This window comes from Artemia sp. Qi Xiang Cuo, chromosome 6, assembly GCF_049724085.1.
Source record: "Artemia sp. Qi Xiang Cuo chromosome 6, ASM4972408v1, whole genome shotgun sequence".
Classification (NCBI taxonomy): Eukaryota; Metazoa; Arthropoda; class Branchiopoda; order Anostraca; family Artemiidae; genus Artemia; species Artemia sp. Qi Xiang Cuo.
In genome coordinates, this window is record NC_142799.1 from 12989474 (window position 1) to 13005146 (window position 15673).

The window sequence follows — 15673 nt, forward strand, 5'->3', positions numbered from 1 at the left end:
GAAATAAACTGAGGAGTTTTTTGAAGAGATTTTTGAAGATTACCATGAAGCTGATGAAAAACAAAAGAAGCACAAGAAAGAATGTAGATAGACTGTAGATTTAGACGCGGTCTTGGTGAAGAACGGTTGGTGTCCATAACCAGACGCCGTGCTTTGTTATACATGACAGAAAGCGACCGCAGTGTAGAAGGAAAAGTAGACATCCATACTATGGGGCAATAAGAGACATATGACTGGACAAGGCATAAAAAAGAAGCTTCAGAACAGATCCAGGAAAGGTGTGTTTGAGTTTTCTAATGACACCCAAACTCCGTGAGACCTTAACCCTAATCATGGCTATATAATGTCTAAACGAAAGGTTCTCATCAAGCAGGATACCAAGAAACCGGACCAACCGATTCTTTGGTCTACACAAGGAGCCTTGTGACATCTGAAGCTGTGTCAGTTGAGGGAAAGCTACACCAATTCGAGAAAAAATAAGAAAGTGTGACTTGGCAACATTCAAGGCCAAGTAATTCACATCAAACCATGAAACTACTCTCTCGAATATTGCCACCAGGTTAGACCTGATATCACATTCCGTCTTCCCTAGAGTCCAAAGAGTGCTGTCATCAGCGAAAGCAACGAGGCAATGTTCATTAGAAGTAGCATTGGGACACCAAGGAACATCCGGATGAAACAGATTGCAGCATACTAGAGGACTGGTGTTCTTGACTGCTGAAATCAGATCATTGACGTAAATCAGAAATAAAACCGGGCCAAGAACAGATCCCTGGGGGACGCCATATTCTACTTCAGAAGGGCTCCGGAAAGCAGATAAATTGAAATAAGTCTACCAGAAAGATATGATTCAAACCAAGAGAAAGCATTTGATCTTATACCAATATGAGATAGTTTCCAAAGAAGAATCTGATGAGTCAAAGAATCAAAGGCTTTACGAACATCCAAAAAAAAGCTGCCAGGATAAGACCAAAATCTATTGCCGAATGAATGAAATTCAAGAAAGATGCGCAAGCATGCTGTGTTGAGTGATTTGCTCTGAATCCGAACTGGAGATCATGGGAAATTTTTTTGACATCCAGAAAACTAAGAAGCCTGGATAGCATAGCCTTCTCAGAAATTTTGCTGAAAACAGATAGAAGAGAAATTGGCCTATAATTAGCAGGATCACTCCGGGACCCACCTTTATACAGCACTATAACCTTAGCTTGCTTGAGTGATTCACGGAAAATGATTCACGGAACATGGGGGTCCAAGATAGGCTCTGAAATCGCAACGAGGAGTTGTAGAGCTCACAGAGGAAGCAAGCGTCTTTCCTATATTAGCAAAATAAGACGTAAGCTCTAGCTGAACATTTTCTTCTCCTTGGGCAATTTTACCATCGACTATCAGCGTTGTTGGAACTGAAGGCGGAGGGGGAGTAGGTCTAAGTACAGAATTAATAATTTTCCATGTCTTCCCAACATCATTTCCACACTCAGAAAATTTCCTGTGATAATACTGAGACTTGGCCTTCCGACACAGAAAATTAAATATACTCCTATAGGCCTTGAACCGCTGATGATGAGAAGCAGATGACGAAGCCTTGGATAGCTTCCACAGATAATTTTTCCTTTTCCAGCTTTTATGGAGACCCGGAGTCATCCACGGATTCAGCAGTACTATCCTTTTCGAGGTATGAGGTGCTGGATTCTGGTGGCAAACTTCTAGGATACCTTCTTTTACTGAATCATAAAAGAAATCAAAAGAGCGATTAAAATCTCATTCAGAATCCAAACTATCCCATGGCTGATGAGTCAAACGAGATTTAAGTAGACTGATCTCACTGACACCAAAACGGAAAAATGGGAGGTTAGATGGTGAAGCTTTACGCTGCGATCAATCAGCAGTCCTATATCGTGAAATAGCAGGGAAATGATCAGAAATATCACTAACCATCACCAAATTATCTAAAACATCTAGTGATGAAAAAATATTATCAATAAGTGATGCATGCATCTCAGTAACTCGGGCTGGTATACAAACTGAAGGTAGAGTTCCCGCAGAAAGCATCATTGACAAAAAATCTCCAGCCGAAGCAGAATATTGATCCAGCAGGTTAAGGTTGAAATCCCCCATAAGGATTAGTTCGCAAGGATGCTTTTGGACTAAGTCCAAAACCTCTTCCAGAATTTTCAAAAACGAAGGAATAGATCCACTAGGGGATCTGTACACCAAACTGACAACTAAATCCTTACAACCTGACTTAATCTCAATAAAAAGGGATTCAAAGATTCCTTCCTCATTTCTACTCAAATCACTTCGGATATTATATACAAGATAATCGGCAATATACAGGGCGAAGCCACCTTTCGCCATCTGTTTCCGGTTCATCCTCTTCATCCTAAATCTTTGGATATCTAAAAGCATATCCTTGTTTGAATCCAGGAAAGTTTCACATAATCCAATAACATCCGGAGTTCCACCACTGACGATCCGTTTCAGCTCATCAAAAGAGGAGCAAAGTCCCTGAATGTTCAGGTGAAGCACAGAGAAAATACCATCTTGTTTAGAAGAGGCAGAACCATTTAATTACAAAACATATTTACTTTCAATAACTGGTTTAGGATCATTATTATTCCTATTTCTACTTCCAACTGAATTATTAATTATACTTTCTATATCTAAAGGATTATTTTGTAACTCAACAAAACGTTCCCCCAAAGAGTTGAAATCACCCAGGTCACCAAAAGTATTAATCATTTTACTTACGGTGGATAGTAGATGCACTCCGCGACCAAACTCACCAGACCGAAAGTTATCGACATCACAGCAGAGCTATGGAATCTATGCAGAAGTAACGCTGAACTCATTTTTGTGCACACATGAAACTGAAAAACAAAGTAAAGCCAAAACAACTGAATCCGAAGTAAGGAGCAATGAAGAGACAAAAAAAGAAATAAAAGAAGAACAAAAAAAGAGGAAAAGGGATCATCGATGAAATCATCCGGGAGATCCACACACACACTGGACCACAAACATATTATAATAAATATGGCAATTAAAATATAATTATACCAAAAAAAAAAAAAATGAAAGAAGGAACCTGATGAAATAAAACAATGAAATAAACAACCAAAATCATTCCTCATTCACACGTGAAGGAATGACCGCGTTAGATGCACTAACAGAGATCATAAACGGATCAAAACAAGTATCCTCTACACGCGTCCAGTTTTTAACTTTCGAATTTTTCTTAGCTTCAAGCCAAATGTTAATCCCTTTTGACATAACTCTGGTTTCGGCCACCTTCACTGACGGAATAGCAGAAGTGCGTAGACTATATCCGTAAGCTAAAAGTTCTTTACGGCGAAGTGCTAGGTCTCGAGGTATCTCGCAAATGATACTTTTATGAGATCCTTTGAGCTTTCCACAGTTCCGCATAATATCATCCTTGTCAATAATGCTTGTCAGCGTGACTATAATATTCTCAATCTTATTCCTAGCAGAAGACCTAGTTGAAGCCCCTTTCTGTCTATTACTGTTCAAACGATAGCACTTCACAAATACAATAGTGTCAGCATTTGCTAACCCAATATCATTCAAAAGCTCACGGACAGCAGTTTCTTCACTTTGCCCGGACACAACGGGAATACCGTGAATTAGAAGATTCTGTCTTTTAGATGCAAGCTCTGATTGCAGGCACGACTTTTTTATATTGATTAACTCTGATATCAAAACGCAATTTTCCTGTCGTAGTTGGGAATTTTTCTGGCGGAGAGCATCAATTCCTTGTTCCAGACTAGCAACCAACTGCACAAGTTCTTGATGCTTCTGATCGAAATAATCCTTTGTAAGAGACGTCATATTCAAATTCCTTTTACTAACAATAAAATTCTTGCATATGTGTTAAATCTCCTCTAAAAATCCACAGAACGAAAACTTACTCGCAAGGGCCCCTTTCTTCAGAGAGTAAAAAATCAGAGGGGCCCGCTTTCAAACAACGCCAAAATAAACAATAGCCAGCCAGCGCCTTGAAATGATACAGCAATCACCACTTACGCACACAAAGCTCCGCACCGAATGAATGCTGGTGAGCGACTTTTGTTAAGTATTTCTTAACAAAGGCACCACGTTATATAGGTACTGTACCGTGTCCTATTTTTCCCTTGTTACGTTTCCCCTATATTTGGGACAATCCTTTTTTATTTGGATTGTCCCAAGTCATTGCTTGTATTCAACAAATTTCGTAGGATAGTGTTAAACTGTGACGAACAGTAAGCAAAAATAATCACCTAAATGTTGCAACTCCTTTGGTACATAAAACTTTAAAATCAACAAGGTTAATGTAGCTTACTAATTACCATATACTGCAAAACTTAATTCAACGCCTCCTAGCGCAGTTGGTTATGTACAAAGGTGAAATCACTGCCGGAGAAATCGTATCGAGGCTTTAATATTTTTTTTTTTTTTTTTTTTTTTTTTTTTTTTTTTTTTTTGTTACAACAAAGATAAAATTCTTGAAAATAAAATTTGTTGCTGATGTTACAAATCGATGCAATATTATGTTTTTTGAAGATGTATTTTCTTCGTCAAGATGTTCGTGGCTTTGCCAACATATAACATTAAACAAAATTTTAACATACAAATTTTAAATTAAAATTAGAAGTTAATATCGAACATCAGGGTAGTTTTTGGGGGGGGGGGGATTTTAAACTAAACAAGAGACACTTCATGATTAAACTTTTGTACAAAGGGCGATACAGAGTAAGATTTTTAACAAAATATACTTACCTGGCTGGGGAGCTACCTTGATCATGAAGGAGTCGCTCCCAGAGTGAGGCCTTACCATTGCAAATCAGACTGGCTGACCCCTGTGATTACCCCAAAAGGGGGTAACTCAACAGCGTAAATTTTGGTACTGGGGGACCGCGTTCGCGCGGACCGCTTTCCACACTTTGTAAAGTTCTGTCCTTTGGGCCTCTTTTCTATGTCACTTATTTATCAGTTGTAAGGAAAAGCATAGAATTTGATGTTGTTAAGACAATAATGGGACATGTAAAATTGATCATTGGGCCTTTTTAAAAAAATTAATTTCTTGATATACATACATGTTTAAAATATCACGGAAGAATTGTGCCCAAGCATGTGAGAGAGTTGGGCGTATACTCTATAGATTCCTACTGCATTTTGTTTTTGAAAATACTCTGTAATTATTAAATACTTATTTTTAAATTGAACTAGGAATCGAATCAAATTGCTGAAATTTAGATTAAGTCACAAAGGCTAGTCTTAAAAAAGTGAAATGCTTTTGGTCCCCCCACATTTCATCAAGTCAATTGCGTTGGCAACATAACAAACTAAAAAATCCTTCACTACCGCCAAGCTTCTTGGAATATTTAAATAGGGGGGCCTTTGGTGACAGCCATTGATCGACCACTCAGTTACATTACAATTATTTTTGAGTCTTATTACTGAATATTTATGTTATTTTCTGTGGATGTAGTTTTTGTGCCATGTCCTTAAAGTTGCCCATGAACTGCTGCTTATTGAATATGTTTTCTCATCATATGATTTTTTTGCCCATATTTACTTAATTGGACATTGAATTCTTTGTTGCTTTCGAACCTTGTTAAAAAAAATAATAAGGATTTATTGGGATTTATTTTTATATACTCAAGGCATCTCTATCTATTTTCATAGCTCTGGCCTCTCCTCATATCGAGTTAATCTTTTGGCCGTTTACTAAAGATTACCGTGGGGAGGGGCACTTGATGAGTCCTAATAAATTTTGAATGCCAAAAGGCAGATATCCCAAGATCACTTATGTGACAAGCCCGATTACTTACCCTTAGCGTTTGATGAGACATAATGACATGAGAGGTCAGTAGGACTGCTAATTGAGGAAACGATCTTGATTAGTGGTCAGACAAGAAACCCTAGAAAATGGAGAATAATTGAAGTCATACATGAAGAAAATTCAATCTTTTCAAAAATTAAAAACAAATTGTGAAATTATGGGCAGATAGCAAAAAGGGACAGTAATTGTTAAATGTAGAACACCTTCCAGGGGTTTCTTAATAAGCCATGTTTATAGTGAAGTAGACATGATTAGTGTTGCTATTTGCCTAGTTGCATACAGCTTTTCAGTTGACAAGTTACCGGCTAAGTATTTGTTGTTATCGTTTGCAGATTACATCCGGGGAAGGTAATTTTAAGCGGATAAGGGATGCTCGAAGGCACTCTTGGCTTGGTGCAATGACAAACCAAGTTCTAGGCGCCCTTGAGTCCCCATTCTCTTAGGACCCTCATTCCTCCTTTGTCTAGTAACAGTATTTCCATTCCAGTTTAGGAGGTTTTTCTAAAATAAAATAGGATAAATGAAATAAAATAAAATTGTATGAATATATAATAGTTTAGAAACAAATTTGGGATATATATTTGCATATTAGGGAGCGTGGGGGGTAAGGCACAGCATACATTGAATTGGTAACCTCACCTAGGTACCTCTTTCCCTCCTAAACCCCCAAAAGAACAATCTTTAAATATTGAGAAATCACGCTTTGGCATCCATTTATCTAGCAAATAACCCGTTGTCTGCTAATGAAATAATAGTTTGACGGGTTTTGTGACTGGTTTATTTGATATAGTGTATACCGATGCCTGTATAACGCACCAATACCCCGTAATTCATTTAGCTTAAAAAGTAAAGGGCAAAGCATTGTTCAAGAACTCAGACCAAAACTAGCACAAGTCCGTACTCAATGTTACTCCACAAGACATTGATCTTCTACACTTGAAAAATCAAAAGATACTACCATCTTGGAATACAACATCCCTCGTACTACTTTGTTTCTACTAAATATTTCTAGCTTGAGTCCATCTAATAGGACGTTTACTTCATTTTCTATTGTTTTTCTACGGTTCAAAGCTTAGGGTTCTTTAGTAAGTTTATACTCAAATTCTACTATAAAAGTGGAATTATACTTGAAGGCTATCTATTTTTCAATTGATTGTTCTGGCTACATTGTTAGTAACAAGATGGATTTATAAAATTAATCTAGTAAATGACAAACAAAAAGGATAAATACTAATCAAAATAAAGTAAGTAATTATTTACCTGATGAAGTCTTACTGTATTGTTTCTGTGTATTTTGCTCCGGTGATTAAAAATTCAGCTTTTGTGTCCATCTTTGGAGCAAATTTAATAATATCACAATATAAGTTGTATTATTACCAAGTAGCATGAGTGAATACCAGTAGCTTCAACGGGTGGGGGGGGTATTTTTCTGCAAGATTTTTTTCTCATTCCCCCTTCCAGATTAAAGAAAGTCTTTTTGTGGATTATTATTGAAAAGGGGCTTGGTTTTTTTTTATTTTGTTAAAGAAATTGGAAAAACAACGAACACTCCCTCCCTGGATTATAAAGAATACTCTTCCCATCCCTAGGGCCGTTTCCAGAATTTCTCTTTGGAGGAGGGGGGTATAAAATGGTTAAAAAAACTCATCGAAATTTTTTTTAAATGCATTGCGTTTCGTTTTAACGTATCAGACAAAAATATTTGGGGGGGGGGGCTAGATATTACCTAGTCTCTATAATTTTCGTGAATTGACACCATTGATCGTCACCATTGTTGTCGTTGGGGAAGAGGGGACATTTTTCTTGTAGTATTTGCTCGGGTCATTTTGAATCCAGTTTTTGTGTTTATGTTTCTGAACAAATTTAATAACATCACAACATAACTTGCATTATTGTCAAGTAGGATATATCAGCGTAAATGGCTTTTACGTTGGAAATTGAACTAAATCAAAATTCACTATATGCATCCAAGGTTGTCAAAAGGGTGTATATGTGATATTTTCAGAAAAGTTAAGGAAGTTAAGTTGAAACTTTCAGGGTATGGGGAGGGTAATAGTTGCGTACTATTTGTCTATACTCAAGGTTGTAACATAATAGGGGCTGGAATCTCTTCAATCCTATAGAAACCAAAAGATTATGCAGATTTTCAACATATTTATATTTGAATATTTCTCCCCCTACCAATCAATCGAAAGCATTATAGTGCAACTTTTGTTAAAAAATTGGGTACTCTTGAATTATGCGGGCCTTTCTGAAAAGTCAAGTTTGGTTAATGCTAATGAAATGAAATAAATTAGGATGAATATATAATAGTTTAGAAACAAATTTGGGCTATATATTTGCAATTTTGGGAGGGGATAAAGCATACCATATATTAAATACGTCACCTAACCTAACCTAGGTACCTTCCCCCCCCCCCCTAAACCCCAAAAAACCACAGTCTAATATAGTATACGCAATGAAAACCACGCTATCATTGCCTAGTCTATAGTGGGTAACATATCGAAAACGGGTTTTATCATTGCCTACTCTATAGTAGTTAACCCAAGAGGCCTTCATAATTCAATATTACCAAACATTGTTGCAAAATTTTTAACAAATATTACGATACCTAAAAAATTTTAATTAGTGTAGAGTGACAAGTACCATATATAAAATATTCTATTATTACAAAATAAAAGGAACATGTGAAATACAATCTTTCAGAAATTGATATATTATAAATAACGCAAATACTTTCTAAATAAATAATGTTTTTTGTCACGTGATGTAACTAAGTAGGACTTTTGTAAATAGTATTTCTTAACAAAGGCACCAGGTTATATAGGTACTGTACCGTGTCCTATCTTTCCCTTGTTACGTTTCCCCTACATTTGGGACAATCCTTTTTCATTTGGAAAGTCCCAAATCATTGCTTGCTTTCAAGAAATTTCGTAGGATAGTGTTAAACCGTGACGAACAGTAGGCAAAAATAATCACCGAAATGTTGCAACTCCTTTGGTACATAAAACTTTAAAATCAACAAGGTTAATGTAGCTTACTAATTACAATATAATACAAAATTTAATTCAAAGCCTCCTAGCGCAGTTGCTTATGCGTACAAGTGAAATCAATGCCGGAGAAATCGTATGGAGGCTTTAGTAATTTTTTTTTTTTTTTGTTTGTTTTTATTTTTTTTTTTTTTTTACAACAAATATAAAATCCTTGAAAATAAAATTTGTTGCTGATGTTACAAATCGATCGCAATCTTATGTTTTTTGAAGATGTTGTTTCTTCGTCAATATGTTCGTGGCTTTGCCAACACATAACGTTAAACGAAATTTTATTATAAAAATTTAAAATTAAAACTATAAGTTAATATCGAACATCAGGGTATTTTTGGGGGGGGGATTTTAAACTAAACAAGAGACACTTCATGCTTTCACTTTTGTACAAAGGGATATACCTCAAGAACGGATAAGGGTACTACGCTGAAATTGCCACGACATGTTCAATGGGAAATTGAACTAAATCAAAATACACTATTTTCAAATTGTTTAATTTGCTTTTGCGGGGTAGGGGGGTCCTTCATGATCTGCACACTTCTACCCTGATAAATAAAATATCTTTTTGTTGTATTTTATTGAAAAAGGACTTGTTTGCTGTAATTTAGAGTTTTCTGATAATTATAAATTTTTGATATACTGAGGAATTAAAACAAAGAATATGTTTTTCGTTTCACTTTTTTTGAAAAATTTCCAAAATTCCTGGTAAATAGTCATTTTATGCCTGATTAGTTTCAAATCCTGTTAAAAAAAACTTATATGAATTTACTATGATTTATTTTCGTAAAGCTAAATGTGCTCTCAGGCGATTAGGACATTTTTATCAGAAAGAAATCATGTTTTTACTATCTAAAAAAATTATCTAGAACCTTGATTTGTTAATGTGAAAATGTTTCACAACATTTGAATTTATCAAATCATACTTATTTGGCTTTTGAGCTGCCTTGATCATGAAGGAGGTACTTCAGGGCCACAATTTGCTATGGGGCAGGGGGGATTGCCCCCTCCAGACCAAATCTTGACCCCCTCTCAGACCTCAGTTTTTCCCCTCCCCCCAGCTGAAATTTAGTTTCTGCAAAATATCATGTAAAACCTAAAATAAGCCTGCATAATTCAAGGATCCAGATAAACAAGTCAGTCTTGGTTTTTTTAGTAGCCTAAATCTTTGTCTGATTTTGGCTTTTGAACGACAATTTTATCCAAGTCTTGATTGGAAAATTTTCCGTTTACCATTAAAATTTTGAGATAAACTTTGATATTATGGGAAATGTTTTATACTGTTTATAAAAATCTGAAGACAAAGTGATAAGTTAATTGAATGTTATTAGAGTATTGCAACAGAAATTAAATTTGTGACAAAGTTTCTTACTCGTATTCTTATAAAGTCTTTGACAATCCTTGTTTAATTATTGCTTCTCGGTCTTTTGGCTAAAATCAAAGTGTAGTATCGGTTCTTATCAGGTTAATATCTGATACGGTTCCTACATGGGGCCCAGAATGTTAAACTTATTTTTGGAAACCGGAGGGATGTCGGAGATTGCTCCGCTACCTCCGGACATTGGCCCGTTATTGCAGTACCTCCTTGATCGGCACACCGCTCACGAGGGGAAATCAAAGTTCATGAACAACAAAGTATAATCACCTACGGAACAAGTACTGACAAAACCTATCTTCTCCACACAAAAAAAGTGACCCTTTGTAAACCTATGCGAACCTGGCAACTAAAACCCGTAGTTACACAATTCATCCCGGTCACTCGTCGCCTGAATCAGGCTCTGGCGTTATTTATTGGCTCGGAGCGATTAAGTAGTACAGCACTTTGCGTCTAGAGGCGTTGAGGTACGCGGGGTCACTTTTGGAAAGTTTTGTCAATATTTGTTCCGTCGGTGATTATACTGTGATGAACACTAAACACTGACGTCTTATGCGCATCCTTTATACACTATAGAAACCATATCTGTAGTTTCCTAGCCGTTGAATATATTAAAAAAATATATATTTTTTTTTTGATCTGAAAAAAAACGAAAAACTGTTTGTAATTTACAAAATTTAATGGTGAAAAAGCCAATGACCACTCGTCATAATTAAATCAAAATCCCGAACCTGGATTGAAGTCCCCATGCATCTTTTTCGAAAATAGTGTGATCTTTTTCGAGGCTTGAGTAATTTTTTTTTTTTTTTTTTTTTTTTTTTTTTGTTACAACAAAGATAAAATCCTTGAAAATAAAATTTGTTGCTGATGTTACAAATCGATCACAATCTTATATTTTTTGAAAATGTTTTTTCTTCGTCAAGATGTTCGTGGCTTTGCCAACACATAACGTTAAACGAAATTTTATTATAAAAATTTAAAATTAAAACTAGAAGTTAATATCGAACATCAGGGTATTTTTTGGGGGGGGGGGATTTTAAACTAAACAAGAGACACTTCATGCTTTCACTTTTGTACAAATGGCGATACCTCAAGAACGGATAAGGGTACTACGTTGAAATTGTCACGACATGTTCAATGAGAAATTGAACTAAATCAAAATACACTATTTTCAAATTGTTTAATTTGCTATTGTGGGGGAGGGGGGGTCCTTCATGATCTCTACACTTCTACCCTGATAGATAAAATATCTTTTCGTTGTATTTTATTGAAAAAGGGCTTGTTTTCTGTAATTTAGAGTTTTCTGCTAATTAGAAATTTTTGATATACTGAGTAATTAAAACAAAGAATATGTTTTTCGTTTCACATTTTTTGAAAAATTTCCAAAATTCCTGGTAAATAGTCATTTTATTCCTGATTAGTTTCAATTCCTGTTAAAAAAAACTCATATGAATTTACTATGATTTATTTTCGAAAAGCTAAATGTGCTCTCTGGTGATTAGGACGTTTTTATAAGAAAGAAAGCATGTTTTTACTATCTAAAAAAATAATCTAGAAACTTGATTTATTAATGTGAAAATGTTTCACAGCATTTTAATTTATCAAATCATACTTATTTGGCTTTTGAGCTGCCTTGATCAGGAAGGAGGTGCTCCAGGGCCACAATTTACTATGGGGCAGGGGGGACTGCCCCCTCCAGACCAAATCTTGACCCCCTCTCAGACCTCAGTTTTTCCCCTCCCCCCCGCGGAAATTTAGTTTCTGCAAAAAATCATGTAAAACCTAAAATAAGCCTGCATAATTCAAGGATCCAGATAAACAAGTCAGTATTGTTTTTTTTAGTAGCCTAAATCTTTGTCTGATTTTGGATTTTGAATGACAATTTTATCCAAGTCTTGATTGGAAAATTTTCCGTTTACCATTAAAATTTTGAGATAATCTTCGATATTATGTGAAATGTTTTATACTGTTTATAAAAATCTAAGGATAAAATGATAAGCTAATTGAATGTTATTTGAGCATCGCTACCAAAATTAAATTTGTGACAAACTTTCCTACTTGTATTCTTATAAAGTCTTTGACAATCCTTGTTTAATTATTGCTTCTCGGTCTTTTGGCTAAAATCAAAGTGTAGTATCGGTTCTTATCAGGTTAATATCTGATACGGTTCCTACATGGGGCCCAGAATGTTAAACTTATTTTTGGAAACTGGAGGGATGTCGGGGCTTGCTCCGCTCCCTTCAGGCGTTTGCCCGGTATTGCAGTACCTCCTTGATGGGCACACCGCTCACGAGGGGAAATCAAAGTTCATGAACAACAAAGTATAATCACCTACGGAACAAGTACTGACAAAACCTATCTTCTCCACACAAAAAAAGTGACCCTTTGTAAACCTATGCGAACCTGGCAACTAAAACCCGTAGTTACACAATTCATCCCGGTCACTCGTCGCCTGAATCACGCTCTGGCATTATTTATTGGCTCGGAGCGATTAAGTAGTACAGCACTTTGTGTCTAGAGGCGTTGAGGTACGCGGGGTCACTTTTGGAGAGTTTTTTCAATATTTGTTCCGTCGGTGATTTTACTTTAATGAACACTAAACACTGACTTCTTATGCGCATCCTTTATACATTATAGAAACCATACCTGTAGTTTCCTAGCCGTTGAATATATTAAAAAAAATATATATTTTTTTTTTTGATCTGAAAAAAACGAAAAACTGTTTATAATTTACAAAATTTAATTGTGAAAAAGCCAATGACCACTCGCCATAATTAAATAAAAATTTTCAACTTGGATTGAAATCCCCGTGCATCTTTTTCAAAAATATTATGCAATTATTAAATGCTGACATTTAAATTGAACCAAGATTCGAAGAGAATTGCTGAAGTGATTGGTTTTAGCCTCAGAGGGCTTGGTTCTGCAGTGGGTTGTTAGTAGTAGTAGTAATGACTATTTCTTGATAAACTTACATGCTTGATATATTACGGAAGAATTGTGCCCAAGCATATGAGAGAGTTGGAAGTATACTCTATAGATTCCTAATGCATTTTGTTTTGAAAATACTCTGTAATTATTAAATGCTGATTTTTAAACTGAACTAGGAATCGCATCAAATTGCTGAAATTTAGATTAAGTCACACAGGCTAGTCTTAAAAAAGTGAAATGCCCTTGGTCCCCCCCCCCCACATTTCATCAAGTCAATTGCGTTGGCAACATATCAAACTAAAAATTCCTTCACAACCGCCAAGCTTCTTGGAATATTTAAATAGGGGGGCCTTTGGTGACAGCCATTGATCGACCACTCAGTTACATTACAATTATTTTTGATCCTTATTACTGAATACTTATGTTATTTTCTGTAGATGTAGTTTTTGTACCATATCATTAAAGTTGCTCATGAATTGCTGCTTATTGAATATGTTTTCTCATCATATGATTTTTATGCCCGTATTTACTTGATTGAACATTGAATTCCTTATTGCTTTCGAACCTTGTTAAAAAAAACGATAAGGATTTATTAGGAATTATTTTTATATACTCAAGTCATCTCTAGCTATTTTCATAGCTCTGGCCTCTCCTCATATCGAGTTAATCTTTCGCCGTTTACTAAAGATTACCGTGGGGAGGGGCACTTGATGAGTCCTAACTCCTAACAAATTTTGAATGCCGAAAGGCAGACTAGCCTATACTCTTGCTGCATGTTCTAATATTCGAAGATCACTTATCTGACAAGCTCGATTACTTACCCTTAGCGTTTGACGAGACATAAATGACATGAGAGGTCAGTAGGAATACTACTTGAGGAAACGGTTTTGATTAGTGGTCAGACAAGTAACCCTAGAAAATGGAAGATAATTGAAGTCATACATGAACAAAATTCAATCTTTTCAAAAATGAAAAACAAATTGTGAAATTATGGGCAGATAGCAAAAAGGGACAGTAATTGTTAAATGTGGCACACCTTCCAGGGGTTTCTAAGTAAGCTATATTTATACTGAAGTAGACATGATTAGTGTTGCTATTTGCCTAGTTGCATGCAGCATGCAGCAATAACGAACCAAGTTCTAGGCGCCCTTGAGTCCCCATTCTCTTAGGACCCTCATTTCTCCTTTGTCTAGTAACAGTATTTCCATTCCAGTTTAGGAGGTTTTTCTAAAATGAAATAGGATAAATGAAATGAAATAAAATTGGATGAATATATAATAGTTTAGAAACAAATTTGGGCTATATATTTGCACATTAGGGAGGGTGGGGGGTAAAGCATAGCATACATTAAATAGGTAACCTAACCTAGGTACCTTTTTTCCTCCTAAACCCAAAAAAAACTATCGTTTAAATATTGAGAAATCACGCTTTAGCATCAATTTATCTAGCAAATCACCCGTTGTCTGCTAATGAAATAGCAGTTTGACGGGTTTCGTGACTGGTTTCTTTGATATAGTATATAGCAATGCCTGCATAATGCACCAGTACCCCATAATTTATTTAGGCTAAAAAGTAAAGGGCAAAGCATGGCTCAAGAAATCTGAACAAAAATAGCACAAGTCCATACAGAATATTACTCCATAAGACATTGATCTTCTGCACTTGAAAAATCAAAAGATACTACCATCTTGGAATGCAGCTTCCCTCGTACTACTTTGTTTCTACTAAGTCTTTCAAGCTCGAGTCCATCTTATAGGACTTTTGTTTCATTTTCTATTGCTTTTCTACGGTTCAAAGCTTTGGGTTGTTTAGTAAGTTTATACTCAAATTCTACTTTAAAACTGGAATTATACTTGAAGGCCATCTATTTTTCAATTGAGTGTTCTGGCTACATTGTTAGTAACAAGATAGATTTATAAAATTAATCTAGTGAATGACAAACAGAAAGGATAAATACTAATAAAAATAAATAAAGTAATCATTTACCTGATGAAGTCTTACTGTATTGTTTCTGTGTATTTTGCTCGGGTGATTAAAAATTCAGCTTTTGTGTCCATCTTTGGAGCAAATTTAATAATATCACAATATAAGTTGTATTATTACCAAGTAGCATGAGTGAATACCAGTAGCTTCAATGGGGGTGGGGAGAAATTTTCTGCAAGATTTTATTTTCATTCCCCCTTCCAGATTCAGGAAAGTCTTTTTGTGGATTATTATTGAAAAGGGGCTTGGTTTTTTTTTGTATTTTGTTAAAGAAATTGGAAAAACAACGAACTTTCCCTCCCTGGATTATAAAGAATACTCTTCCCATCCCTAGGGCCGTGTCCAGAATTTCTCTTTGGAGGAGGGGGGTATAAAATGGTTAAAAAAACTCATCGAAATTTTTTTAAATGCATTACGTTTCGTTTTGACGATCAGACAAAAATATGGGGGGGGGGACTTTATATTACCTAGCCTCTATAATTTTCGTGAATTGACACCATTGATCGT

General features: G+C 35.6%; 1 protein-coding gene, 4 non-coding genes and 1 pseudogene across 5 annotated transcripts in view; all 6 read left to right on the plus strand.

Moving 5' to 3' along the window:
- LOC148950873 (anaphase-promoting complex subunit 13) overlaps positions 1 to 15673 on the plus strand; it is a 103400-nt gene that overhangs the window by 50779 nt on the left and 36948 nt on the right. The gene's annotated exons all lie outside the window — the stretch shown is intronic.
- On the plus strand, positions 4766 to 4929 carry LOC148950876 (U1 spliceosomal RNA). Its single transcript, XR_016141931.1, has one exon. It is a non-coding gene; the product is annotated as a U1 spliceosomal RNA (small nuclear RNA).
- Positions 5680 to 5790, plus strand: LOC148950877 (U5 spliceosomal RNA). Its single transcript, XR_016141933.1, has one exon. It is a non-coding gene; the product is annotated as a U5 spliceosomal RNA (small nuclear RNA).
- On the plus strand, positions 10292 to 10483 carry LOC148950878 (U2 spliceosomal RNA). Its single transcript, XR_016141937.1, has one exon. It is a non-coding gene; the product is annotated as a U2 spliceosomal RNA (small nuclear RNA).
- LOC148950879 (U2 spliceosomal RNA) lies at positions 12353 to 12544 on the plus strand. The gene has a single exon (XR_016141934.1). It is a non-coding gene; the product is annotated as a U2 spliceosomal RNA (small nuclear RNA).
- On the plus strand, positions 13821 to 13943 carry LOC148950880 (U5 spliceosomal RNA; annotated as a pseudogene).